We start from the raw sequence: 13,187 nt of genomic DNA on the forward strand, positions 1-13,187 counted from the left end.
GATCAGCTTCAATTAGCAGCAGTAGCGAAGGAATCGCTCGATTGGGTTCAGTTAACAGCCATCGATCGATCGCTCGGGTTCAGTAACGCGTAGCCTGCAGTGCAATCGCTCGGGTTCAGTTAGAGCCCAACGCCTCGCTCGGGTTCAGTTAGAGCCAACGCCTCGCACACACGCGCGTACGTGTACGAGAGAAGCGCGCATCGCTCGGCCCCCGACCTCCCACCATAACCGGGAACTCCCCAAAATTTTCCTCCCCCTCGCTTCTACCACGGTTTTTTCCGTCATGGACGGCCCAAAGAATGTCATGCAGCTGCGTCTCCGGCCCGCCCAGGACAAAAAGCCCATTTTCTGTCATGATTTTTTGTCATAGAAGTAGGAGCCCACCACATCTATGATGATACCGGGTTTTGTCACAATTATCGTCATAGAAGTGTCATATGTATGACAGAATAAAAATTCATTCGGCCCAAAATGTCACGGATGTGTCTTTTTTTGTAGTGGAGATAGCGGTGAATATGGGTGTGGGCGGACGATGGCGTGGTTGCCGGGACTCAGCCAACCCCGCCAACAGTGAGGACTTTTGGGGCAAGGGAAAAATGGTGATGCTCATCGGCGCTTGGGGCAGCGGCTACATTATGTTCAGTTGTGATAAACAGCAACGCAAGCACTGGTAAGAGGTCACTAATGTGATGAACTTGGGTCGTAGGTCTACCGTAAGCCACAACCCCCCTCACACTAAGATCATGTGAAACATGCGCATCCACACCCTCAACAAGATGTTAAAGGCCAAGCGCGCCCATGATGGGCCCTCTGCATGAAGCTCCAACGACAAGCTCATCTGCCTCGTATAGTCCCACCCTCTCTGCGTCAAATAAGTTGTGCACCTCATCATTAGTCATTGGCCCATCACTTGGCCATGAACCTCCTCCCTTATGGCTAGAAGAACTTAATACCCTCATCTTTGCCTTCCCCGCCTATTCCCATGGCCCTGCCACTTCCTAACTATGGTCATGGGACACTGCTCTCGACCGTCACATTTGTCCAACAGTCCACCGCTGCCTTTGCTACAGTTTCCTATTCGGACAACTTCAGTGATCCTTGTGACAACAAAAATAGCTATGCTCACACTAGTTACCACACCGCTCCATTTAATCACTCTCGGGTGGCAACAATAAATTTTGTCGCTGTGGTCAAACTGGGAAAAGGTGATAATGGTGGTGTCAGTGATCTGGCTTGGTCGATCAACGCTTCTTCTTAGGTATGAGCACATGGAGTGACAAATATAAGCATTCGCTCAAGATGGAATGCGAGAAAATTGAGTTCTTGAAGTAGCTCGGGGAGAAGCCCATGGAGAACTTCATCGATGCACAAGTCAAGCTGCAAGAGTGAAACACAATAACAAAATAAAGGGTCTACAACCAATGGTAGCAGCGGAATGGAGTTGGATTCCAATGTCACTATGATGCCTTTCCATTCCAACCATGCATGCCTCTGATTTAGAGGAAAGGATCTAGGTAAAGTTGATTTGTCCATTTTCGTTTAGATGCACATTGTAGTAGGTGTGGGAGTCCTGGATTAGGGGGTCCTCGGACAGCCGGACTATATCCTTTGGCCGGACTATTGGACTATGAAGATACAAGATTGAAGACTTCGTCCCGTGTCCGGATGGGACTCTCCTTGGCGTGGAAGGCAAGCTTGGCAATGCGGATATGTAGATCTCCTCCCTTGTAACCGACTCTGTGTAACCCTAGCCCCCTCCGGTGTCTATATAAACTGGAGGGTTTAGTCCGTACGACGACAACAATCATACCATAGGCTAGCTTCTAGGGTTTAGCCTCTACGATCTCGTGGTAGATCAACTCTTGTAATACTCATATCATCAAGATCAATAAAGTAGGAAGTAGGGTATTACCTCCATCGAGAGGGCCCGAACCTGGGTAAACATCGTGTCCCCCGCCTCCTGTTACCATCCGCCTTAGACGCACACTTCGGGACCCCCTACCCGAGATCCGCCAGTTTTGACACCGACATTGGTGCTTACATTGAGAGTTCCACTGTGCCGTCACCGTAAGGCTCAATGGCTCCTTCGATCATCGGCAACGATGCGATCCAGGGTGAGGTTTTCCTCCCCGGACAGATCTTCGTATTCGGCGGCTTCGTACTGCGGGCCAACTCGCTTGGCCATCTGGAGCAGATCGATAGCTACGCCCCTGGCCATCAGGTCAGGTTTGGGAACTTGAACTATACTGCTGACATCCGCGGAGACTTGATCTTCGACAGATTCGAGCCCATGTCAAGTGCGCCGCACAATCACGACGAGCATGATTTAGCTCTGCCGTCGGACGGTGTTCGGGATATCACACCTGCAGCCACTCCGGCCCTCAATCCGGAACAAATCGCGCCATCTGAGGACGGGTGGATGGACCCCGCCACGGAGGCCGCACACTCAGTGGCGATAGAGCCGAATACTGACTTCACCTCCTACGAGACCCGTGTTGCCGAACCGTTGGATTCGTCCCCGGCCACGGACTCCGAGCCGCCTGCGTCCATACCCAAAAATCCGATTGGGCACCAATCATGGAGTTCACCTCCGCGGATATCTTTCAGCACTCGCCTTTTGGCGACGTACTAAACTCGTTGAAGTCTCTCTCCTTGTCAGCAGACCCTTGGCCGAACTATGTCCGGCTATAATGGGATGTGGACGACGAAGAAATTTGCGCCCCACCCACCACCCACTTAGTAGCCACTATCGACGATTTAACCGACATGCTCGACTTCGGCTCTGAAGACATCGATGGTATGGACGACGATGCAGGAGACGAACAAGAACCACCGCCCATAGGGCGTTGGACTGCCACCTCATCGTATGATATATACATGGTGGACACCCCCAAAGAAGGCGATGGTGATAAGGCAACGGAGGATAATCCCTCCAAAAAGCAATCCAAGCACCGACGTCAGCGGCGCCGCTCCAAATCCCGCCTCGGCAAAAACAGCGATAACAGCGCAAGAAAAAATACACCCCGATCGACTCCGGAGGAAACGACGACCACACGGACCCAGCAACAGAGCAGGACGAACCAGCGAACGGCAACGGAGCCGCTGTCCGATCAGGGCGACGCCGAGGATAAAGCTAATCCACCTCTCTCCAGAGAGGAAAACAGTCTGGACGACGATGCACACATCATCCCGAAAAGGCACTTGGAACAAGAGAACCTCCGTAGAAGGCTTATTGCCACCACGAGGAGTCTGAAGAACCAGAAGCAAAGGCTTAAGGCCGCACAGAATACGCTGAACAGTAGATGGAACAAAGTACTCGACACTGAAGAAACCTATGATGGTAGTTACCACACAAAGAGCTATCCAAAGTGCAAGCTGTTGCCCGAATTCGATGATGAGGCCTTAGAGCCCACACAGCCGAAAAACAAAACGGCCGACCGGTCGGATCGACCACCTCGTGGGCGTGATAGAGCGGCTAACAAGGCCGCACATAAGTCAACATACGATTCACGTGAGGACTTGAATCAAAAGGCCGGCGTGACCAGATCCATCTACGGATCTAGGAAGCGCGCTCCAGCGCACAACCAAAACCGAACACTACAACCGTCAGAACGCCATGACACATCCAAATACAGGGGTCCCGCACACCCCCTATGTTTCACAGATGAGGTGCGGATCACGAATTTCCAGAAGGATTCAAACCCGTGAACATAGAGGCGTACAACGGAATGACAGACCCTGGGGTCTGGATTGAGGACTTTATCCTCCATATCCATATGGCTCGCGGAGACGATCTCCACGCCATCAAGTACTTACCCCTAAAGCTGAAAGGACCAGCTCGGCACTGGCTGAAGAGCCTCCCCGAAAATTCAATTGGAAGTTGGGAGGAGCTTGAGGATGCTTTTAGGGCTAACTTTCAAGGGACATACGTCCGACCTCCGGATGCGGACAATTTAAGTCATATAATTCAACAGCCCGGAGAGTCAGCCCGAAAGCTTTGGAACAGATTTCTCACTAAGAAGAAACAAATCATCGACTGCCCGGACACCGAAGCCTTAGCAACTTTCAAACACCGCGTCCGAGATGAATGGCTCGCCAAACACCTCGGCCAAGAAAAACCGAGAATAATGGCAGCCCCAACAAGCCTCATGACCCGCTTTTGCGCGGGCGAAGATAGCTGGCTAGCCCGTAGTAGCACCAGCGACCCAGGCACATCCGAAGTCAGGGATGGCAATGGAAAACCACGACGCAGTAAAAGCAAGCGTCGAAATAACGAAGACAGCCCAAACAACACGGCGGTAAACGCCGGATTCAGGGGCTCTTGACCCAGTCAGTGGAAAAAGCCTTTCAAAGGCAGCAGAGATGGACCGTCCAGCCTAAACAAGATTCTAGACAAATTATGTCAGATTCATGGCACCCCCGATAAACCTGCAAATCACACCCACAGAGAATGCTGGGTCTTCAAGCAGGCCGTTAAGGTAAACGCCGAACACAAGGGGAGGGAGACACCAAGTGAAGACGAGGACGAGCCTCGCCAGCAAAGCACTGGGGGACAGAAAAAATTCCCACCAGAGATCAAAACAGTGAACATGATTCACGTGACGAAGAGGAGAAGCAAACAGGCGCTCCGAGACACAAACGCCGTAGAGCCCGTCCGTCACCCTTAAGTTCAACCCCTTGTCGGCTTGCCCGATCAGTTTTGATCGCAGGGGTCACCTGACAAGTATCCGGCACGGAGGATTGGCTGCCTTGGTGTTAAACCCAAAAATCAACGGATACCATCTCACACGAGTCCTTATGGACGGCGGCAGTAGTCTCAATCTGATATATCAGGACACAGTCCGCAAAATGGGGATAGACCTGACAAGAATCAGCCACAGTAATACTACCTTTAAGGGAGTAATACCAGGCCCAGAGGCCCGCTGTACGGGCTCTCTAGTACTAGAGGTTGTATTCGGTTCTCCCGACAACTTCCGAAGCGAAAAGATAACCTTCGACATCGCTCCATTCCGAAGTGGCTATCAAGCACTACTCGGAAGAGCAACTTTTGCTCGTTTTAATGCAGTACCGCATAATGCTTCTCTTAAGCTTAAGATGCCCGGTCCACGTGGCATCATCACAATCAGTGGAAATATCAAGCATGCCTCACGCGCGAAAGAACGTGTGGCGGCTTTAGCAGCCGAACACTAAACGGCCTCTCCAACCAGAATAAATGATCGGTCGTCAAGACCGCGGACACGGCTAGACGAGTCCGGCGCATCACTAGCTGTAACAGCTTAGATATACCTAAGATTGGTTCGATGGATTTACCCTCATAGGCGGTACGAGGGGATTCCCGCATGTAAAAGGACTACAGTTCGGCTCGACCTTACTTATCTTGATTTTTAATGGTTTATTGAGAATAACCAATTTTTTGCACGATAACTTTCACCTAAGTTCTTCTCTTTTAGAGATGATAATCGTGCTACACCCTTCCAGTATACGGCACAACGGAGACACAGGCGCAAACGTGCAGCAGGGCCCCGCTCAAAGGTTTCTTTTTAGATTAAGACCATGCGTAAACCTTTTTTACTGTCTCTTGTTGCTTCACATCCTCCGGATACTCAGCATAACCGAGAGCGATGCTGACGTATTGGCATTTCGCCACGTCAGAATGATGCACGTACCTGGACACTCAGGGATCATTATCAAGGGCGTTATTCAGCCCGGTATATGTTGTAAAGAACGAATACCTTAGGGAGTGTTCGGAGTCGCGAGTTTGGCCTTATACGCATCAGCTCCGAATCATGTCTTTGGTCAAATGTTGGGTTTGCCCGGCTCCTACGTTTTCCTACCTTACGTTCCGCTCTATCGGCTAAGGTAGCACCGGGAGAACTACTGCGATTGTGCCCTGGTTCATCCGGATGAGCACCTCAGTAGAGAAAGCCCAAAACTGACTGTCATGATAAAGTGCGAGACTGGTCAAGCACTCAATGACCTAGCGGAATCTTTGGGATTCCTCCGCATTAACGAAGGGACGTTTCCAGGTCATGTATGTACGCGCCCCGTATTCAGATGAGCACGGAGGTACTAGGGGCTATATAGGAGTCCCACCGTCAAACTCCTATGGCTAAGTGAAAGTGTTAAAGCAATATAGTCTGATTGCCTCGTTCACTGCGCTATCACCTCCTTAATGGACAAAGACGTTGGATCAAGTGTGAATACGCGTTTTTGCGAACACCCCCGCATTATATGCATGGGGGCTGAAGCCGACGACTGCAAACTTTCAGGTTCTATACATATATACATAAACGGCCGCACAGGAGGCATCATAATACTTTCAGGCAAAAGTATAAACACAGCCTTTATAATTTAATAACATTGTTTTACAATCAGGATACATGTCACTTGAACATGATACTCTTCGAGTACTGAGCCTCTATTACACGAGCGCCTTCTTGGACTTCTTCAAAATAGTGCTCGGCCGGGACCTGGCCTTCGGCCGGGCCTCGGGCAATAGCGGTGGCCTCCATCTCCGCCCAGTATGTCTTAACATGGGCAAGAGCCATCCGCGCACCCTCTATGCACGCCGACCTCTTTATAGCGACAATTTGCGGCACAGCGCCAAGGAATCATTGCACTAGACCAAAATAACTATTCGGCCTCGGTCCCTCCGGCCAAAGGTGATCCACGACGGACCTCATAGCAAGTCCGGACAACCTATGGAGCTCGGCCCACTCGGCCATTTGTTCATTTAACAGCAGCGGACGCGTTGGAGTGATGAACTGTGACCAGAACAACCTTTCCACTACATGATCTTTCTGATCTTTGAAAAACTTGGTCGCATCAGCGGCACTCGCTACTAAATCCAAGTACGCGTCTATAGAACTCCATAATTTATCCAGAGGGGCATACTTCGGGTCTCCAAACCTCGACCGCAACAAAAAGGGCTTCCCAGCCGTGATATCTCCGGCTTGACGGAGTTCCTCCTTCGCCGCTCTGACTTGTGAGCGGGTTTCCTTGGCCGCTTCCATGGCCGCCTTCGCTTGGCTTTCCTTTTCAAGAAGCTCATACCGGCTGGCGGCATCTTTTAGCTCAACATCCATCTTGGCTATTTTCTCTTTACTCTGGCAATGTGCAGCCTGTTCGGCCCTTAGCTCTTCGACCGCCTTCAGGGCGGCCGCATCACTCTTCCTAGCTTGTTCCTTGGCCCGGGCAAGTTCCGCCCGAAGGGTCTCCACGGCGACAGCTCCATCTGCAATCACAGCATATTATAGATACTAGCATCATGCTCCCCTTAATATGTGTTGATCATAGGATAATACATACCCTGTGCCTCGTCAAGCCACTTGTTTACAAGCACGATGTTAACATCTGCCGCATCAAGTTGCCGCTTCAGTTCGGCAAATTCACCAGTCCGGCTAGCCACCGGACCCTCGGCCGCCTGCACGTAAAGGCAGCACAGTTATTACCTGGGACTATGATCCTCTAGTTGTCATCTTGTTCGACAGCAACCAGAGTCTCAGGGTCTACTATCTGCATAGGCCACACCTAGCGTGTGCGGTATCGTCAAAAAGTATATATTACTTCACGTACCTCAAAGCCTTTCAGCAGACTCATAAAAGCTTCATGCAACCCGCTTTCGGCGGATGAAATCCTCTCAACCACCGTACCCATTAGCATACGATGCGTTTCTGAGATAGCCGCTTGCTCCAGAAGATTCATCAGTGCATCTGGTCACACACTGGACAGTTCCGGACTCTTTCTATTGCTCTCCTCAGGAGCCGAATACCCCGGACTTCGGGTGGCCGAAGGTTCACCTTCTGGCCTTGGCGGATCAGGAGAAATCCTCGGTGACAACACCTCAGGGTCGCCCGCTTCACGAGGCGGGGAGGCACGGGGAGGTGTTTCGCTCTCCATCATCTCCGGAAGAAGATCCCCCGAAGACGAACTCTGTCGAGAAGGGCTATGATCCGAACTACAAGACACACGCCTTGGTTATTGTTCTCGGAAATGAAGCAGGATATGTTTACTATAAACTACTTTCGTTTACTTACAGCTTGGTAGAGGGCTGGTCCCCTTGCAGGTACTGTACGGTAAGGATGCCCTCCGGGGTAGGACCCCCTGACAAACGTTTCTTCCCTCGCTTGGAGACCATTACTTCCAATCTTCAGAGGTGGTCCTCTTCCTTCCCTGGGGAGAGGGAATTTTAGACTCTTCCCCCCGGTTATCCTCCTTCGCGGAGGCACTAATTCCCCCAGTTTGGATGAATAGTGAGTGAGGCTCGCTCTCGGCTTCTTTGTTCCTCCCTTTATCTTCCCCTGATGGTGCTTAATAAGGCGCAAGCTCAAGCATCCTGGCTAGTACACGATCCGGTGAGCCTTCGGGAAGGGGGGCCGGACACCTGATCATCTTCGCCTTTTTTATCCAGTCCTGGTCAAAAGGCGACTTTTCAAAATGATGTTGTGATAAGTTAAAAGGCAGCATGTTCGGCCGCGGAATTACTTACTTGGGTGTCTGGACGATTGCAGTTCAGGCCCGCATCCTCGGAGGTGTCCGGACACTCTATTTGTGATCCGAAGAACGATCTGTACATCTCTTCGAGCGTCACGCCGAAGAAGTGCTGAATAGTTCGCGGTCCTTCCGGGTTGAACTCCCACATACGGAGAGGTCGACGTTTGCAAGGCAGGGCTCGACGAACTAGCATGACTTGCATTACCTTAACAAGGCTGACATCTCTCTCGAGGAGATCTCGGATGCGACTCTGCAATGTCGGCACATCATTTACTGCCCCCAGTTCTGCCCCCTGTTGACCCATGACGCCAGTTGTGGCGGGGGGCCCGAACGGAAGGCAGGGCGGCTACCCACTTAGTACCCCGGGGAGCTGTGATATAAAACCACTCTCGTTGCCATAAACTGGAGACCTGCGGGAAGGAACCCTTTGGCCATGGAACATCGGCGCCTTTGCTTATTATGGCACCTCCGCACTCTGCGTGTCGCCCTCAATCATCTTCGGCTCCACATTGAAGGTCTTGAGCCATAAGCCGAAGTGTGGGGTAATGCGGAGGAAGGCTTCACACACGACGATGAACGACGAGATGTGAAGGATGGAATCCAGAGCCAGATCATGGAAATCGAGCCCGTAGTAGAACATGAGCCCTCTGACAAAGGGATCCAGACTAAAACCTAGCAGGAAGAGGGAGACGAATACGACACTCTCGCCAGGTTCGGGAGCGGGAATGACCTGCCCTCTAGCAGGCAGCCTGTGCGATATTTCGCCGGTCAAATACTTAGCTTCTCTTAGCTTCTTGATGTCCTCCTGTGTGACAGAGGAGGGCATCCACCGACCTTGAAGGATGGATCCGGACATGATTGTAGGTCCGAAGCGCCTAGCCTGAGCCTTGGGTGTTGGAACTCGAGGTGGGGGAAGCATTCGATTAAGCGCGAGAAAAAGGGGACAGGCCTAGGCCCCTTTATAAAGAGGATGAATATCAAGAGTCCTCCGCGTGGCCGTTTGGGACTTGCCTAAAATCGAGGAGTCATACCAACAGGCACGATTGGGTTACCCATACCCGTATTCATGAGAATCCCGTGAAAAAACGGACATGATCTCTGCTTTGACAGGACATGCCAATAAAAACCGCCTCGCAACACGTGCAGTGGCAGGCTCAGAAAAACGGTTCGTCATGAATAGACCACGGCAGTACGTCACGTTATGAAAAGATGTCAGCATATTAGATTTGTGAAAATATTATTCTCTCTACGGTGGTATGTGGAATTTGTTTTGCAGAGCCGGACACTATCCTTGTGTTCAAAAACTTCTGTGGAGTATTCGGAGGAGGAACCCACCTTGCAATGCCGAAGACAATCTGCACGCCGGACTCATCGTCATTGAAGCCTGGTTCAGGGGCTACTGAGGGAGTCCTGGATTAGGGGGTCCTCGGACAGCCGGACTATATCCTTTGGCCGGACTGTTGGACTATGAAGATACAAGATTGAAGACTTCGTCCCGTGTCCGGATGGGACTCTCCTTGGCGTGGAAGGCAAGCTTGGCAATACGGATATGTAGATCTCCTCCCTTGTAACCGACTCTGTGTAACCCTAGCCCCCTCCGGTGTCTATATAAACCGGAGGGTTTAGTCCGTACGACGACAACAATCATACCATAGGCTAGCTTCTAGGGTTTAGCCTCTACGATCTCGTGGTAGATCAACTCTTGTAATACTCATATCATCAAGATCTATCAAGCAGGAAGTAGGGTATTACCTCCATCGAGAGGGCCCGAACCTGGGTAAACATCGTGTCCCCCGCCTCCTGTTACCATCCGCCTTAGACGCACAGTTCGGGACCCCCTACCCGAGATCCGCCGGTTTTGACACCGATAGTAGGTTATTGTTCATTAAATTTAATTCTGGCAACTACAAAGGTTGTGATATAATTGTTGATGTGATAACCATAACTATCATATGCAATTTAGTATGTTTTCGTTAAGTTTACGAATTTGTATGCTTGAAGTACGTAGAGGTGTAATTTAAATTTCAACCTGATATATGACGACATTACTATTTGCTCTTATGGTTGTCCTTAATAGTTAGGTCGTTGTTGTCCTTAATAGTGATATTGTGGTTGTCCATAGTAGTGAGAAGGTCCCAACTTTATGTCTTATTATGAATCTGTTACTTTTCTTATGTTGTTGTATAATAAGGGAAATTTCAGTTCTTGGTAACTGTTGATGTCATGTTGATGCATTGACGTGTGTGTGTGTGTGTGTGTGTTATTACTAATATGGGTTTACACAAGCTGAGTTGAGTTCATCTTGGTTTTGTTCAACACTTTTTTATGTGTAGCAACATTTAATAACGCTAAGCATATTGTGAACTTAATTTGTAGAAGTGTGTTTCACATTACTTTTGAGATACTGACACATTAAAGAGCTAGTAAATATATACGATTTTTTACTAATAGTCATCATTTCGCCCCCCCTAATTGTACATTTTAGAATTTATTATAATTAATTTATTGGAATTCAGATGTTGAAAGAATTATTCTAGCATTTCTTCCCTTTGCCTCAAGAACTCCTTCGTGTTATGGGTCTTGGTAAAAATCAAGGAAAAGCTCCACAAACATAGTAAATTCCAACGAATCCAACAACTACAACACAAAACTAGCACTAAAACATGATGAATTTTTGGACTCCTAAACTTCATAGGTTCAGGATGAATATACTACTTCAGAAAAAGGGAGCTGGTGGTAGCGGTGAAGGAGATGGAATTGATGGCGGTGCCCTTGAAGGCATTGCGACCTCACTGGCAGAGAGGTGAATAATGGTTTTAAATTAGGATGTACTCACATATGACATATTTGTCCAAAAATAATTGCCTCCATAAATGATCAAGTGTGCTGACTAAATATATTGGTGCTATATTCAATACTTATGGTTTTTAGTCGACAAAATTAACAATGGATGTATGTTTAGATTATACTTAATGCAAACAAATGGATAAGGGGTGAACTCGACATTTATGGTTCAACACTTCTCTTCTATGTAAGGGGAGTTCGTCTCCTCATATATCCCACTAACAAAATGTTAGCAAATAACACCAGCAAATATCTACCTTATGGTTGATCTTCTTGTAGCTTATCATTTGTAGTAGTAAGTCCTCTAGTTGTCCATGTCAGTATGCCTAGGAACACTGCAGGATGACGGATATGACCCATTATTTATCTAAAATGGAAAGCACTTATTGAAAAGAAGGGGGAGCATGTGCTTGTTCTTAAATTGTATCCCATCTTTGCAAGGAACAACATTGTGTGATACATCTAATTTTGGAACACATAAATAAATAATATGACTTGATCCACACAACCAAATCATAGTTCACTACCACTTCGCGTCACGCGTCATGCTCAACTTACAGGCGCTTGACCTTCTACCAAGCAGACCAACTACATCCAGCTATCACGTTGTTTCCAATCAAGAATTATAGATACGAATAGCACTGACACCTCATAGCTAACTAGTGCTTGCTTATGTTTGCTTGAACTATGTCGGTATTTCCCCCAAAGAGGAAGGGATGATGCAGCACAGCAACGGTAGGTATTTCCCTCAGTGATGAGACCAAGGTTATCATACCAGTAGGGGTACCACGTAAATAGCTCCTAGACACAAAGAACAAATACTTGCAACCCGACGTCAGAGAGGGGTTGTCAATCCCTCATGGGTAAAAAGATAGGTAAAATTGTAGTAGATTGGATAAATAGATCTCACAGGAACGCGAGATAAAATAAATAAATAAAAATTGCAGCAAGGTATTTTTGTATTTTTGAATTAATAGATCTAAAAATAAAAGCAAATAAAAATAGATCGCGAAGGCAAATTTAATAAAGAAGAGACCCGGGGGCCATAGATTTCACTAGTGGCTTCTCTCGAGAAAAATAGAAAATGGCGGGTAAACAAATTACTGTTGGGCAATTGATAAAACTTCGAATAATTATGACGATATCCAGGCAATGCTCATTATATAGGAATCACGTGCAAGATTAGTAGACCGACTCCTGCCTGCATCTACTACTATTACTCCACACATCGACCGCTATCCAGCATGCATCTAGTGTATTAAGTTCATTGGGAAACGGAGTAATGCAATAAGAACAATGACATGATGTAGACAAGATCTATTTATGTAGAAATAGACCCCGTCTTTTTATCCTTAATAGCAACGATACATACGTGTCGGTTCCCCTTCTGTCACTGGGATCAAGCACCGTAAGATCAAACCCATCAGAAAGCACCTCTTCCCATTGCAAGATAAATAGCTCAAGTTGGCCAAACAAAACCCAAATATCAGAGAAAAATACGAGGCTACAAGTAATCATGCAAATAAGAGATCAAAGAAGACTCAAATAACTTCCATGGATAAAAAGATAGATCTGATCATAAACTCGAAGTTTATTGGATCCCAACAAACATAGCGCAAAAAAGAGTTACATCATATGGATATCCAAGAGACCATTGTATTGAGAATCAAAACAGAGAGAGGAAGCCATCTAGCTACTAACTACAGACCCGTTGGTCTACAATGAACTACTCACGCATTATCGGAGAGGCACCAATGAGGATGATGAACCCCTCCGCGATGGTGTCTAGATTGGATCTGGTGGTTCTGGGAATTGCGGCGGCTGGAATTGATTTTCGTCGACTGCCCTAG

Source organism: Triticum aestivum, chromosome 1D (genome assembly GCF_018294505.1).
Source record: "Triticum aestivum cultivar Chinese Spring chromosome 1D, IWGSC CS RefSeq v2.1, whole genome shotgun sequence".
Taxonomy (NCBI): Eukaryota; Viridiplantae; Streptophyta; class Magnoliopsida; order Poales; family Poaceae; genus Triticum; species Triticum aestivum.